Source organism: Pseudorasbora parva, chromosome 14 (genome assembly GCF_024679245.1).
Source record: "Pseudorasbora parva isolate DD20220531a chromosome 14, ASM2467924v1, whole genome shotgun sequence".
NCBI classification, from domain to species: Eukaryota; Metazoa; Chordata; class Actinopteri; order Cypriniformes; family Gobionidae; genus Pseudorasbora; species Pseudorasbora parva.
Window position 1 is genome coordinate 27,096,875 of NC_090185.1, and position 17,568 is coordinate 27,114,442.

General features: G+C 36.5%; 1 protein-coding gene and 1 long non-coding RNA gene across 3 annotated transcripts in view; both read right to left on the minus strand.

Moving 5' to 3' along the window:
* LOC137040468 (basement membrane-specific heparan sulfate proteoglycan core protein-like) overlaps positions 1 to 17,568 on the minus strand; it is a 136,967-nt gene that overhangs the window by 15,964 nt on the left and 103,435 nt on the right. The window lies entirely within an intron of this gene.
* Positions 11,304 to 15,200, minus strand: LOC137040467 (uncharacterized). Of its 2 annotated transcripts, XR_010897905.1 has the most exons (4): positions 14,672 to 15,200; positions 14,184 to 14,210; positions 13,728 to 14,002; positions 11,304 to 13,106 (listed from the first exon to the last, which is right to left on the minus strand). It is a non-coding gene; the product is annotated as an uncharacterized lncRNA (long non-coding RNA). The 2 variants fall into 2 exon arrangements; XR_010897904.1 differs by lacking the exon at positions 14,184 to 14,210 and having other exon boundaries at positions 14,672 to 15,195.

Below are 17,568 nucleotides of genomic sequence, written 5' to 3' on the forward strand. Positions count from 1 at the left end.
GACAAAACATAGGCTACTACAGAGCATTTACCATCCATTAGAAGGGGATATGATGTAGCATAATGACTGTGGGCTATCCATGATAATTATAACGATATAGCATTTAACTGGCAAAGTGAAGGCACAAGAAAGGATGACAGACAGGATCACAAACTATCCAAGTGTGTTAAAAGTATGGTAAAGGTAAAGTGATTATCTGGCAATAGCTTGGGTCTATTCATAGTAGACACAACAGAACTGTAATTAAACTCTAATGCTGTGACAAGATGCACATTTGTTATTTTCTTATTGTTGTCATAATTGTATTCTCTTTGAAGTCAAGAGGTTCACAACACAAAAATGTCATTGCAAGTGCAAAAAGTGTGTGTGTGTGTGGGGGGGGGGGACATTTGCATTTGACTATTACGTTCTCCTTGTCCTTATCTCTGACAAACTCGAAGTAATGCACAAGTAATGAGAAGTAATGCTATTTTTGGCCTAAGACGTCACTGACTTCATTTTTATGTTTATTTTAGAGAAGAGGAAGTAAATAACATCAGCAGTGTCAAAATATCTTTAAAAAGGAAGTTGAAATCACACCCTATGGCAAGGTTTCTCTTAAAAAATACAAGCTTGTGTTACAAACTCACTGTATAAACATGTGTTTTCCATTACAAAACAATACATTAGTAAAAGCAAAATTGAAGAAAGAAAAAAAAGAAAACCATAAAAGTTATAAATACAACATCACAATAACAATGAAATAATAATAAAAATAAACCCTGCAGTTACTTAAACACACGCATGCTAACACAGTTATGTACAACCCCAAATCAGAAAAAGTTGGTACAGTTTGGAAAACGCAAATAAAAAAAGAAAGTAGTGATTTCTAAATTTACTTTGACTTGTATTTCATTGCAGACAATATGAACACAAATATTTCATGTTTTGTCTGGTCAACTTCATGTCATTTGTAAATATGCATCCTTTCCTGTCATTCAGACCTGCAACACATTTCAAAAAAAGTTGGGACAGGAGCAATTTAGGGCTAGTAATGAGGTAAAAGGGTTAAATAATGATGTGATTTGAAACAGGTGGTGTCAACAGGAGATTGAAATTATGATTTGGTACAAAAGCAGCATCCAAGAAAGATCTAATCCTTTAGGAGCAAAGATGGGCCGAGGATTGCCAGTTTGCCAACAAATACGTGAGAAAATTATTGAAATGTTTAAAAACAATGTTCCTCAAAAAAGGAGGCCTTTTTTGAGGAACCTTTTTTGAGTTTTTTTATTTTTTATTTGCACATTCCATACTGTCCCAACTTTTTCTGATTTGGGGCTGTACATACAGTCTTGTTCAAAATAATAGCAGTACAATGTGACTAACCAGAATAATCAAGGTTTTTAGTATATTTTTTATTGCTACGTGGCAAACAAGTTACCAGTAGGTTCAGTAGATTGTCAGAAAACAAACAAGACCCAGCATTCATGATATGCACGCTCTTAAGGCTGTGCAATTGGGCAATTAGTTGAAAGGGGTGTGTTCAAAAAAATAGCAGTGTCTACCTTTGACTGTACAAACTCAAAACTATTTTGTACAAACATTTTTTTTCTGGGATTTAGCAATCCTGTGAATCACTAAACTAATATTTAGTTTTATGACCACAGTTTTTTAAAACTGCTTGACATCTGTGTGGCATGAAGTCAACCAACTTGTGGCACCTCTCAGCTGTTATTCCACTCCATGATTCTTTAACAACATTCCACAATTCATTCACATTTCTTGGTTTTGCTTCAGAAACAGCATTTTTGATATCACCCCACAAGTTCTCAATTGGATTAAGGTCTGGAGATTGGGCTGGCCACTCCATAACATTAATTTTGTTGGTTTGGAACCAAGACTTTGCCCGTTTACTAGTGTGTTTTGGGTCATTGTCTTGTTGAAACAACCATTTCAAGGGCATTCCTCTTCAGCATAGGGCAACATGACCTCTTCAAGTATTTTAACATATGCAAACTGATCCATGATCCCTGGTATGCGATAAATAGGCCCAACACCATAGTAGGAGAAACATGCCCATATCATGATGCTTGCACCTCCATGCTTCACTGTCTTCACTGTGTACTGTGGCTTGAATTCAGAGTTTGGGGGTCGTCTCACAAACTGCCCGTGGCCCTTGGACCCAAAAAGAACAATTTTACTCTCATCAGTCCACAAAATGTTCCTCCATTTCTCTTTAGGCCAGTTGATGTGTTCTTTGGCAAATTGTAACCTCTTCTGCACATGCCTTTTTTTTTAACAGAGGGACTTTGCGGGGGATTCTTGAAAATAGATTAGCTTCACACAGACGTCTTCTAACTGTCACAGTACTTACAGGTGAAGGGGGGGATTCTGAAATCCACTGCCGCTTCAATATACCTGTATATATTTATATCCTAATTAACTTCATAATCAAAACTTTAATCAATATTTATCCTATATTATTATAATGATTCTATCCAGTTATGATTTTTCTTTGTTTCTTGTTTTCTAAAGTGTGTATTTGGTCTCTGAGGAGTGACTGAGGGTCTGGCCTAGAGATGTGTGATGTGTCACTAAACACTGGCAACAAGGTCATGTGTTTGGATTTTGGAGGTATCACACACCCCTAACATGTCAGGAGTGCAGCAACAGGGTTTGCTCACTTAGCCCGGCTTCCAGATATGAAATATGGATTTGTCTTTCATTTAATTATGTTTTATTTCTTTTATATTTCCTTTTACTGAAACACTAAAGACTCAAGATGAATATTGCCTGTACTATTGTGTGTCCCTCTCACTAAAAGAAAGCACATGTTATCAGTATGTTTTGGTAAGAACTGGAGCTTAATCAGATCCAACCTTGGAGAGACTGTGCATCTGTGTATGTGCGCAATATTCTGTGTTACAGATCAGAATGGTGTTCAATGGGCACCCTAAGAGATGGGTGGACTTGTTGTTCTGGGCAAGCTGGCGCCTGCTCCAGATCTGGAAGGTCACTACGGGCCTAATTCTGGGGTGAAAGCATCAACAAGTGACACGTCAGTGGAAACGTGCATCAGATTAACTGACTCGAGTGGAAATTTACCATGACTGTGCATTGTCTCTGAGCCAATCAGAACCATCCACATCGCAGTAATGACGTGGATAAGACCTTGAAAACGGTATAACTGTTGGGACAATTGTATGTATGATAGGGCGAGGCAACGAGACGGTGAGAGAGGGAGCGCGGCCTACGAACTCCTTGTGAGACTTGAAGCTGGCTTCTGCTTTTGAAACTGCAAACTATTCTTAAGTAAATTTTTCTTTTATTTAATTTGAATCCTGACTCTGTCTTCATTTCTTCACTACTGGTCCTGGGTCATAAGCTGTTAACCCCTAACAGTTTTGGTGGAGAATGCGGGCAATCATTCTTAGGTGACATCCCTGGCTAAAAACAAGGTAGGCAGATTTGAATTATTTTTGGTTAGGGCTGTCTGGTTGGAAGAGTTTGGAGAATTGGGAAGTGAGACTGTGAGTATACGTACACACTCAGACGTGAGTGTGGAACACCAGATCCTTGGCAGGCTGGTGTAACGCCGAAAGCCTTCAGAGGCAGACGGTGGGTGATAACTCCACTCCATTAGGGGTCGGAGGACTCCGCCCATTGAAGGGTCGGAGGGACACTGGAAGCCATCACTGGCAGAAGGTGTCAGAATAACTCCTACTCATACCTATGGAAGGGTATGAGGTCACTAGTAAGCCAGGTTTAAAGTTGCTACTAGTGTGTGTCTCCGAACAAAGCTCTCTGACTCTTCCATTCAGACAGGGGCGCCCCGAGGTTAGAGAATTAGGTAGTGAGAAATTTAGTAATTAGTTAAACAAAATAAAAATAGATACAGGGTTGTTTTTGCCAGGGATGCATCTGGAACGATCCCGAGTAAAATAAAAAATTGTGACCCAAATTGGCACGGACCAGTATGTGTGACGTTTTCGTACAAGTGTCCTTTGCAGTTTCATAACGCAGAAGCCACAGCTGTGTTGGGTAAAGATCGCCACCTCCATCTCTTGCTGTTTCGGTGAGTATGAACTTTGACTAAAATATGGCTGATAAATTGTGACATGATCAGTAACTTGATCAGTCTTGATAATATATATTGAAATGAAAGAGAGCAAATGCTGTAACTAGCTTTGCTCTGAAGCCCTCACTTAAAAGAAATTTGCAGAACATTTATAAAAAAAATTAAAACATGGAAGCAAGGTTTTAATTCAGACTGAAAAGTTAAATAGCAACTTGACTGGCTGCAAACAAAGAGTGCTTATTAATGAATTTGTAGAATGGGTGGGGTTTAACCCCTGAACGAAAAATCCCAGAAGATTACTGAGGGATGGTATAGTCTAATTGCCAAACGTAATAATGTCTGAAATTACTGGAATTGAGGTGTAGCCTGAAAAAGGGCTTGAGATTGTTTTTGAAAAAGCGAAAACACCAAGATGTGTGAGCAGCCAGTCTTATCTGCCCCCTCCCCTCTCGCGCGCTCTTCTCTTCTCTGACTGTCCGAGCGAGTGCCGCTTTAGGCACCGCCTTACAGACTGGGAACTAGACTGAAACATGCCAGTTGCTAAATGACAGAGTTTTAATTGTGGTCAACAGGGCCATTTTGTATGTAACTGTAACTTCCCATCCATAATGTGAAGAACTGAGTGGCAAATCAGCCCATAAGATTAAATTTTGTAGATGAAACAAAGTAAAAAGAAACAAAGAAGTGGCTTACACTCTGTCTAACAAAATAATGAAATATGAATTTAACGTCTTATGTTATTATTTTTGAAGGAAAGATCTATGAAAATTAATTAAAATTATGAGGTAAAATGAAAGACATTGACTGAAAAACGTGAGGCAAGAAAATGTATAAATAGTAACGTAGAAGGTTAAATGACAAATTTATGAAAAAGTTGGTTCATGTTACTCTAACTCTTGAAAAATTATGATAATGTTATTAAATGTTGGTAAAAACACTGTTCGTAAGATAAATTGGTGTTAATATGTTAAAAACCTAGATGCTGGTGTTTTGGTTTCAAAAAGATAAGCTGGTGCCGAGCTGTAATAAAACAATTCGCTTCTCTGAATCTGGCCCCCACCGTTTCTGGTGCTATGGCCGAACTTGCTACAGTAACAGAGACCTAATCTGAGAAACGTAAAGTTTCTAAATTAATTGTATGGGAAAAAGACAAATACAAAATTAATTAATTGAAAATGTGATCTCTGTCTAAGGATAGAGTTTTAAAAGGAAATGTTTGATGTCGTATTTGAAAACAATTTTAATTTCTAGCCAGATCTTATGCTGAGCTAGTGTGAGTAGTATAAAGTTTATGAAAAGACAGTGAATCATCCTGAATAACTCAGAGTCTCTCTCTCATTCAAAACCAGCTCAATGCTGTTATCTGAGCCTGTGTCATAGGTGATAAGATATTTCAAGTAAAAAGCACAGTGCATCAGTTGAAAATTATAGAGACAGTGATTTGTTAAAAAGAGTGAAAGTGCCATTAGGAGGGCAATAATAAAGGTTTTTAGATACAGAATTTTAATGAGTTGAAATTTTTAAATAAATTATCCCATGACCAGTGACATCTTTATCTAATCTTAGCCTCTATGGAATTACTTCTGTGCCAATAATAATGAAAGTGCATTTTCAAGAAACTGATGAAAATATAAATTGAAACTGAAAAAAATATCTTTGAAAATGAAAACGAATAAATCGCGGGCACATTTTTTGACTTCGTTTTTAATGCACTGCATGTTTTGCTAACTATTTCTCATATTTCTTTTGCTGATCTGAACTTACAAATGCGCTTTCAGAGTTTTCGTTTACGCTTCTGAAGTTTTCGTTTACGCTTCTGAAGTTTTCGTTTACACTTCTGAAGTTTTCGTTCGCAATTCTGACACAGACCTATCGTGGGGGCGGGCTTAACAGTGGTTTGCTCTCATTGGCTAGTGAGATTTGGATTGACGGCTCCTTGAACCGGAAGGAGAGACTTCAGCGGCGCGAATTTTGGAACAGTCTGACAACAGTAGGCTATATTAAAGCACATCACTAACGTAATATTAAGTTAACAAAGCCGAGATGAATCAAGAGCGGCACGGAGCGTCATCGGCATCCTCAACTGCAGGGCATTCGAGGCAGCCCGAGGTAAGTTTAATATCAAATCTAGAAACAAGTTTTTGTTTACTGCTCTCTAGCTGCTATCCAAGTTATCTGTCTTTATGTCTAGTAGATCGATCTTGACGTGTTTATATTCTAATTATTCACATGTCTGCAGTTCAATTTTTGTAGTTTGAGTACTTTGATTGCTACCCCCAATATTTGTATTATATCCCAACAAATGTGATGCATTCAAGGATGTTAACGTTACATGATGTAATTTAAGCAAAGATCTCAGACTGATCTTTATTCTGCAGCAAGGCTCAAAATTTGGTGCAGCAGATGCTGCATCAGCTATACATAACATCATAGATGTGCTCAACCAGTCGCTGGGTAAAACCAGCACGAGGCAGAGTCAGAATCAGGGGCAGCGCTCAGGACAGTGCCAGACTGTGGACAAAGAGATGGCCAGGTTTCAGCTTGCAGTCATGACTGAAAACAATGACAGTTACTATATGCAATGCAATTTTGTTCACATGTAGCCTATGCATTTATCAGATGCTTTTATCCAAAGCAACTCTCATAAGCCTACATAGAGTAGCATAAGCAATCTGTCACAGAATGTGTGTTAGTATATATATATTAGTTCTGCATATTTTGAATTACTAACTTTTGATTTAATCATCTCTTGAAGGTCTTTCCCAGGATTTTTTAAGCGGGGGTCCAAAAGATGTTTACCCAGCTGTAGTAAACCAGCCAAGTTCATCAAAGCTTGGAAACCATTTGTGTTTTCAGCGTTCCTTTTAAATAAAAATGTAGAAATGACCCCTTCAACAGCGGAGGAGCTGCAACTCCTGCAGGCTGGACTGGGGAAACGAAATCTGTCATTGACTGATGATTTGACTCATTCTGAGGTTATGCACAACATATTCATTCATAGCACTGCATGAAAAGTGGGATTTTCGTCCCCGTAAACGGCCGGAAATCTCCCTGATTTTCGACAATTAACGTCAGTTTACAGCCTGTGAACGTCGCGTTCGTCTGTGCAACATATTGACGGAAACGAACCATGACGTATGTGGAGCTTGCGGAGGCATGCTGGCGCCGGCGCTAATGGCTCTAATTAGCATATGAATAGCAGCTCTGGGCGGCGCCTTGCCGGAATGGCTTGAATTTCCTCACTCAGTATTGGTTGAAACTACTACATTGAAACAAGAAATATCACTCGTGATTGGTTGGCAGATCTGTTACTATTGGTCAACCTGGGTAATAAATTAATAAATTTAAACCCCCAAATTATAATAATTTTACACACATATATATAATTATGATTTGCATATTATTTTTCAATTGTATATATTCATATTCATGTGATATGCTATTATGTTTTATATTCATGTCATTGTTATCCTATGGACTACGCTATTATAACCATCAAGGACATTCATTTATTGAGGAAAGGAAAATATGCCAGGGACGTGCAGTTTATTCAAAGAAAGAGCTTTATTAGAACAAACACACAACCAAATGCAAAACGTTTGAGATCTGCCCACACAACAATAGGAAGCTCACGAGAAGCCCAAAATCCTACAGCACCATGAAGTCTCTGTTTTCCGCTTCAGAGCTGTAGGTAACTAGCGCCATTCTGTCTGTTTTAAGTCCATTTTTCAGACGTCTGTCGTGCGTTGCCCTGTTCTTTGGAATCGCCTCTAATCTCGATTGCAGCGTGGCACAGAGATCGGCGAGCTCCTGGCTGGTCAAACAGTCCATCCAGACACCGCGCGAACGATGCCGTCTTCCTCATCAGACATCTGGTCTATGGTAGCGCACTTCCAAAGGCCCACCTCATCCTCAGCTAACACACTTTCTTGCTTGTAGCAGCTGTAAAAACAAACAATAAAGACAATCAGTATTGCGCGATGTACTGCGTAAAATGGACCTGAAAAATAGTCACACTGACCAAAAACGGATTTAATCTAATAAATCTTACCCTCTTTCTTCTCAATCGACTCCGAGCTGAACTCTTCACAGCTTTTGCTTGCGATGCAAGAACTGGATGTTTGTACCTGAAGCTCCTGCGTACTGTCTCTATGTCTTACATGCAGCTGGAAAACAATTAAATGAGTGTTATGACGAAGTTGTGAAGACGGCGTACTGCTTCCTGTAAAATGACCAGAAAAAGAAAACACTTTTATAAAGCAACTTACATTTGTTCTTTTACAAGGCTAATTTCAGCTTGTGCTACTTAAAAAGCTTTGCTTTAGGTTACTTTAGCTTAGATAACAGTCTTACCGCAATCTTAGGACTGGTCTTCGTCTTCTCTTCTTAAAGTTAGTATCTTCCACACAGTTTTTCGACTCCAAAGCAAGCAACCTGGAGATTACTAAAGTTAACTGCTCGTTAAAATCGGCAGCAAACTGAGCAAGCTGACGAGATAGCCCACTGATTGCATTCAGCTGTTTCTTTCCGCCGGTGTTACGGATCAACTGGGGATCATGTTATCTGGGGACGGGGGCGTGCACGCAGCTAGTTTTACCTGGATTTACAGCAGATGTTAGACGAGGACAGATTCGTCACAGCGGATTTTCCATTGAACAGATTTAAAACGCTTTCCACATTATTGGTAAATGTTTGCATAATATCAGGCTCTGTGTTTTCCTCTGTCGCTGCTTTGCTGTATGTTTCAAACGCAGTTTAAGGGAATTTTTAATGTGGTTTCATTTCACAACACAGACCACGCCCACATTTTGTTACATTCTTTTCGATGAAAGTCGTATCCAATGACAATTACATTCAATAAATTACATTGTGTCGTATTAGTATCGGATTTTTTATTTTATTTTTAATAACTATTGTTTTTGTAATTTGCTTAGGGTATTTTTTTAAATTATATATATATATATATATATATATATATATATATATATATATATATATATATATATATATATATATATATATATATATATATATATATATATCCTAACTAAAATAACTCATAGCCTGTCATATTACCTTTCTCATATTAGCCTATTGTATTCTATTATAATCTATTATATTGCCCACCCCTTGCCCACCTGCACATCCCAGCTGATATACAAGATTTGGGGGGTCATTCTGCATTTGAAAGTTTGAAAGGGTTTTAAATCTTCTAAATAAAGTAAAATGATTCAAAATCAAGTAATTTATATATGCCAAAGTCAACTTTAAACATATACAATGTAATTTCCAAACAGCAAAATTGTGGCCAGTGAAAATGCTGAGTGGCTAGTAACTTTGGAAAACCACTAGCCACGGTGGCCGGTGAGCAAAAAAGTTAATGTCAACCCCTGTATGTATATATATATATATATATATATATATATATATATATATATATATATATATATATATATATATATATATATATATATATATATATATATATATATATATGTAGTGCCGTTAAAATTAATTTTTGTGTTAACACGTTAATTTTGACAGGCAATGATATATGATATATAAAGTTTGCTGATGTATGATGCCGCTTATTAGCAGGAGACCGCAATGATTGGTAAAAGTTGCGGTGATTGGTCAAAATTGCGAGTCGCACTGAATTCACGGGGACTGATTGCAAATGACACACAATAAATAATCTAGAATACTTTCATCAAATATATAAATTCAAGCTTAAGTTTAAGATTTTACAATTAGGCTATACTGAGCCTGATCTATCTAAGAGATTTTCTTAGAAGGAAGTTAATACCTTTTAGAAAAATGTCACATGGGTTGAAACTCCTGCTACCCTGATTTGCATTTGTATAGCTCACAGCATGTTCATTTACATGTTAAAGCCTCCCCTGGAGTTAAGGGAAGGGGGGTCTTGGGGGGAACAACTGCCAAGCAAGGCCCACATCAATTTCTGACAATTCACGGCAGTTTTCGGTGTCGCCTGCAAACTGCCGTGTACAGTCGTAAACCTGATCTTCCACGACAATCTACAGTGCCGCTTACTGACGAAAATCCCACTTTTCATGCAGTGTAGGTGATGCATAGAATAACTTTATTTGTAATAATAATTTGTTGTAATTGTGGATTTTAGGTTTCCAGCTTGTTTTGTGATACCTACCCCAAAATGAAGTCAGCATCTGGAGGATGGCTTCTCTACAAGGCATCTGGTACTATTTGGACACCACTACAAGTTCTAAGTGTAAGTTACAGAGATTCAGATAATCACACAATGCAAGTAGTTTCATGTATGGTAGGCTATGGTCAATATTCAGGTTTTCAGCAATTAAACATCATAATACGGTAACAATTTACAATAAGTTTCGTTAGTTAACATTAGTTAACTACATTAGTTAGCATGAACTAATAATGAACTGCACATATACAGCATTTATTAATCTTTTGTTCATGTTAATTTAAAGATTTACTAATACTTTATTAAAATCATGTAAACGTTAGTTAATGCACTGTGAACTAACATGAACTAACAATGAACAGCTGTATTTCTATTAACTAACGTTAACAAAGATGAACAAATACAGTAACAAATGTTTTGCTCATGGTTAGTTCATGTTAGTTAATACATTAACTAATTAACCTTATTGTAAAGTGTTACCCATAATTCAAAGCGAATACCTGAGAATGAACAGCGAAATAAATTAAATATTACAAAAATGCTGAGCCTGTCTATATAATGAAACCACATTACTCTGCTCACACTTTTGCTATTTGGACAAACAAAATCTTATTTTGCATTTGACTATCAAAAAGTCTGGTTAAGAATGCTATGAGGGAGTAAATATATGTTTTTAACCTCCAGTATCATCAAAATGCCTTTATTATTGACACATTACTAGTATGATTATTAGGTTAATGCATTTGATTAATTAATTTCTTTTACAGTTTATTTTCCGTTTGTGAGGGTATATTATTTTTTTTCTTCCATAAACCAGTTTGTAAGACTTTTAAAGGATGATATATATTGATGTATAAAATATTTACTTATAATAGTGTATATATATACTTTTTTTTTTTTTTTTTTTATAAGTGTAACACTTTTAGATTTTCCTCTACTTATAGATTGAGGAGTCCTCAGACTTGTCATCTTACAGTGAAGATTGTCAACTGTGGCTACACGGTCAACTGTGGGTACACATAAATGAGGACAAGGAGAATATAACAAGGTTTTACTCTGCAATATTTTTTAAATGTATTTATTTTATGCATCTTCCACAGAAAATACAATGGTTAAACATTAACACTGAATTTTTTTTTATTTCTTTAAAGAGCGATTGTAATGCATGCTGCTGCTCGGAGAACACTCATGCTTCAGCAGCTCCGTGAAGGTTTACAGCTTTACGGTTTAATTGACACTATGGAGAAGAACAGGTAAGTGTGCCGCAGCCTCTTTGTTGTGCAAAGTGAAGTGATAGGATTTCAAAAATGTACTAGTTTTATTTTGCATAGCTGTTTTAAAAGATACAGCAGTAATCCTTAAATTATTATTATTTTTTTTGTATATTGTATGATACTGTTTATATAATGTTTGTCATTTTTTGTGTGTTTCAGGTGGACTCTCATTACATTGTATCCCATCTTGTTCCACAAATGAGTGAGTGGCACTCTAAAACATACCAAAGAGGTCCAAATACTGAATCACTTCCAGGATCTTCTGATGGAGCTCGAAGGTAAGTTTGAATTAATTTCAGATGTTAATGCAGATGTTTATTATATTTCTACACTGGTAAAACATTATTAGTCAAAATATGGTTGATAACTGATTGATCAGATCATTACTCCAGTGTCACAGTGCCCTTTAGAAATTATTCTAATATGCAGATTTGATGCTTAAGAAACATTTCAGATTATTATTGTTGGAAAAATTTAACATTAACATAGCTTAACATTATTGTGCAAGTAGTTACGCTTTTTCAAAATTATTCGAAGAATAGAAAGTTCATTTATTAATGCATTTATTACATCTTTTGTAACATTATACATGTTTTACGTTAATTTAATACATCCTTAATGAATACAATTACTCATGTCTTTATAAGCTTACCAAAAATGTTTCAATGGTATCAGTTTCCACACAAATGCAGCAAAAACTGATTTCAACATTGATACGTTTTTGAGCATCATATTAGAATGATTTGTGAAGGATCATGTGACACTGAAGACTGAAATAATGATGCTAAACATTCCACTTTGATCACAGAAATAAATTACAAGTGGTACAATTTACAAATGTTGTGAGGTTATTAAAAACATCATATATTTTACTGCCCTAGATGGAGATACCCAGGATGAGGCAGCACTCTCTGTCCCACAGGTGATGCAGTGGCTGACCGGTCAAGGGCATAGGCACCTGCTTCTGTCAGAGAGAGGCCTTTAAAATTAGTTCAGTTTGACCTCACTTGTATGCAACGACTGCCAAGCCACACACTTTGCTATCTAATCAGTGCATGCACCCAAACCATTACATTTCCCACTGCACATCTGTCAAATTGTAATGAATTAAAAGAAATAATGAAAACAGCAGTGCAAAATGGAGGTAGCTTTTTTAGGGTGTAGATTTTTAAATTAACTCAAATGTCCACATAGAATTTCTCTCAATAATTTTAATTTCATCTTTAAAATTCAGAGAATTTAACGTGTTGATAACTTTACATGCGCCTGAAAGGTTAAATGTTTTCCAGCATTGTATAAAATTATTGGCAATTAACTGATTTATTTTTTAATTAAATTTCTGACAGAGCTGCATGTGTACTTGTGAGTGTTTTACTTAAACATTTAAATGTTAAATAGAGCACAATCTTTTGACAATAGCAAGTGTCTGGACATAGAGCTCCCTGTCATTCAATGGTGATGTCAAGGGATTAATTCATCCATGCAGAACAGCAAGTTTTTGGTCAAAAAAGGGGCAATGGATCTCTGGCACCACCACACCCTCCTCTGGGTCCGTATCAGCAGTTTCATCCCGAAAAAGTTGCTCCACTACCTGAAAAAAAGAAACCATTGTTATTTTACAATGTGAACTGCTTTTAATTATAAAAACTTAAGGCTGACCTAAATTATTTAGTTTGATAAACTGGTAAATGATCTTATACCAAATAAGCTATATTTAAAGTAAATTAATAGTTCACCCAGAATGAAAATCCTGACATTTATTTGTCCAAATGTATTTGAGGCCCCATTTATACCAGGCATTGAAACGAGTAACGATTGCAGGGGTTCTCAACTCTGGCTCTCTAGATCTACTTTCCTGCAGAGTTTAGCTCTAACCTAAATCAATTACACAAGGTTGTGGCTAAACTCTGCAAGAAAGTAGATCTAGAGAGCCAGAGTTGAGAGCCCTCTTGCTGGAGTCACATGTATTACTTAAATGACATGATTTCCAGGGCTTGAAAGTGGTAGTTATGTGTAGCTGTCAGTGGAGGAACAAATCTCATATGTCATAAAAAAGAATTTGTTCTGTAGATGGATGAAAATTACGGGTTTGAAACGACATGAGCATTTACATTTTTAGTTGAAATACCTTTTAAGGTTGAGCAAATCAAAACAGAATTAGTATTTTTGGATGTGTAATCTTTCTAACTTTGCATAGATGCTTAAAGCATACCTCTATATCTGGCTCATCCACTGGTGTCTGTAACATTCCGATGTACCAAAGCTGTTCTGTTGAAAGATTTCCCCTTTGTTCTGATCGGATGGTTGTTCCAGCTCCCTGTGAAGCCCTTCAGGTCCGATTTCAACCGTGGGAGAATTGCATAGTGCACACAAAAGAGGTGCAGCTCATCGGATAGATCAAGTACTCTCTCTTCTTCCATTGTATGAAGGACTTCATAATATTTACAAGAGATGGCTGACCAAACATCACACCACAGACGCTCAATTCTAAAAAAAAAAAAAAAAAAAAAAGACATAAGTATGCAAAATTCCATGCTGATCTTACCAAGTTTAACAGGGTAACATTAGACATTTAAAATCTAACAAAATCCCTTGCGTATTAAAACAGCTAAAAGGTTACTTAAGTTCGTTATTTTATGCATTCTATAGAATAACATGAATGGTGTACCTGGAGAAGTGACATTTCTCTGTGGCCCTAAAAAGTAATATCAAAAGAAAATAAGATTTTATTTTTGTATGGACAATCACAAAGATAGAATAATTTACTTAACGGTTAACAACGCTGTTATTAAATACAAAAGAAAGTTATTCAAGAAAAAGTATTTTAAGAAGTAGTACTAGAAGGGTTTCATAAAAGCACGGTAAACATAACTTACAACCAGCCCTAGCAATGCTTCAGAAACGCAGCCCAATTCATTAATGAACGATCGAAAATATCCACTGTCCTGCACAGTTCATCTCCAACCCTAATCAAACACACCTGCCTTCAATTTTCAAGTGATCCTGAAGACCTTAATTGGTTGCTTCAGGTGTGTTTGATTAGGGTTGGAGATGAACTGTGCAGGATTAAGCTCCCCTGAATAAAGACAGATAACTTGGATAGCAGCTAGAGAGCAGTAAACAAAAACTTGTTTCTAGATTTGATATTAAACTTACCTCGGGCTGCCTCGAATGCCCTGCAGTTGAGGATGCCGATGACGCTCCGTGCCGCTCTTGATTCATCTCGGCTTTGTTAACTTAATATTACGTTAGTGATGTGCTTTAATATAGCCTACTGTTGTCAGACTGTTCCAAAATTCGCGCCGCTGAAGTCTCTCCTTCCGGTTCAAGGAGCCGTCAATCCAAATCTCACTAGCCAATGAGAGCAAACCACTGTTAAGCCCGCCCCCACGATAGGTCTGTGTCAGAATTGCGAACGAAAACTTCAGAAGTGTAAACGAAAACTTCAGAAGCGTAAACGAAAACTTCAGAAGCGTAAACGAAAACTCTGGAAGCGCATTTGTAAGTTCAGATCAGCAAAAGAAATATGAGAAATAGTTAGCAAAACATGCAGTGCATTAAAAACGAAGTCAAAAAATGTGCCTGCGATTTATTCGTTTTCATTTTCAAAGATATTTTTTTCAGTTTCAATTTATATTTTCATCAGTTTCTTGAAAATGCACTTTCATTATTATTGGCACAGAAGTAATTCCATAAGCCTCCACCATGCACAGGACCAATGGATCAGGTCAGAGTCAACATGCAGGACATTAAATTGAATGGACAGTGGTTATGGCTAAATTCACTGAGTATAATCTACGCACTAATATGTTGCGGTTTGAAGGATGTAAAATGGTATCAGTGATTAAGTAGTGTTATGATTAACCTGTCTCCATGTTCTACCTATAGTAAGCAGACTAAATGGCTCTGGTGACTCTTGAATGCACTTTCCCCAAGACTCCAGAAAAACATCTGATCCATTTTAAGGGTCAAAGATCTCAAGCGATGACCAATGTGAATGAGGGTGATTCGCCGAAGACGGGTAAGATCCTCTTTTGGCCAGCGGGGGACGACCTAAGACATGGGGGTCACCGGCATTGGGCACTTCCAAGAAGGGAGGTGTTTTTATGTGATGTGTGTATGAGAGTTGAACCGATGTCTGTGAGGCCAGCAGCATCAGTAAGGGGGGATGCTGTGGTTGTAGGGGCCGAGAGTCCAGACAGGACACAGCACGGCCTGCCCTAATAATGGCTCCTCCATACCGCTCACTCAAGTACCGCACTGTTTGTGAATACCAGGGAAGACCCTGAGTGAAAGTTATGATGGTAAAGGTCATTCAAGAGCCAGCTGAGACCATGAGGTGATTGTCATTAACTTTTGTGGAGACCAGAAAAAAAAAGTATTAATTGAATCAGTAAAACTGTGATATTGAACTAATATTTCCATATCATGAGTTTAATCCTGCAGGTCATTAGATATGGCAGTGGAGAATTTGAAGGCATGGTGGTGTCTAAAGATAAGGACAGCTGTTGAAGTTTAAACAGGAGGTCTGGAAAACAAAAGGTATTTAACTAAAGTAACTTGAAGAAAAGATTTCAAAGCATAACTTATTTTGAGGTGATTATATATCTCTAATTGGAAAGTTAAACATTTAAATTTCTGATACAAATTTATTCTTTAAGGATAAACCAATTTCTAAAACTTTGTGAAGGTTAAAGGTTAATGAATTTAATATAAGAGACTATCCGTGTAAGAGAGAGAGAGACTGCTTGAGAAGGAGGAATGGTGCTCTGTCTGTTATCGTCCTGCTAAAGCTGAAACAAAACAAAAGCAATAATATCAGAACCAAAACAACCCAGCTGACTTCTCTAAAAATGAAGGAATAATGAACAGACATGATTTGAAATTGGTTAAGAAACCATGTAAGAACTGAGTTTAAATATTTTTTTAGTTAAACACTAAAAGCAAATTTTGAGAATGAGCAATTCAAAATTATATGTTTAATGTGCGTATGTTTGTTGATGACTGCACTTTATGTTTTGTATGTGTTGGTTTGTGAAACTGTTCTGTCCTGATAGTGTGTGTGAGGTCACTAACCTCTGGAATGAGTGTTTATCATTACAGATGGGTTAAGGCAAATGACAACCTTTAAAGAAACTGCTAATTCTGAAGGAATCTGGAATTAATCTCTGGATTAGTTGAAGTGGAATTATAAAGTTAAAGATTGCCGTTTCTTAATGGGTTAAACACCCATCTCCAAATTTAACTGAGGGTTTAAATTGAAATAATGTCAATTGATTGGAAATGGTAAACATAAATGTTAGAAACTTGACGGCAGAGACAAAGTGACAAATTGGCTGAAGTCACTATCTAAATTATCCAGAGATTCCCTCATATTTCTGAAGGCAGAAGGGCGGCCAAAAAGATCACTTCTAAAAGAAAAAAAAAGTTTGATTTTTATTTTTCATCCCTTAAATGGATGCAGGACATTAGATGTCTAGTTTTTCTGTGTGACTGGGATTGAGAGATAATGTAAAATTATATTTTAGTTTCTGTAGAGCGGTAGAGATAAGACTGAAACAATAATGATCACATGGTGCATCAGCAGACTGACTATTTTTGATAAAGAATAATGTGACAAGTTAAAACAAGAGAGAAATAGCCCTAAAAATTAATGTTGTGAAAATAAAACTTCTGACAGAATTTATTTTACCTGAAGTCAAATTAAATACAATGAATGATTTTCAAAATACAGATTGTTTTAAAACAGTTTTAAATAAATTGATGATGACAGTACAAATTTGGATTTCTTATAAAGTAATATGGGAGATTATGGAAATTTGTAAGTTCTTGGTAAAATTATAACAGTTTTGGTGTAAGAGGCAAAGGAAGGCTAGTGAGGATTTGATGAGAAGTATCACTGCCAGATGACATAAATCAACAGGGTTAAGATTTTAGTCATTTGGAGCTTACGCCTAAAGAGTTTTAATGGACAAGACATTGAAAGAAAAATGTTACTTTAAAGGAAACCCTAATGAATTTATTTTGAATGGTTTACTAAATAACATGGGTTT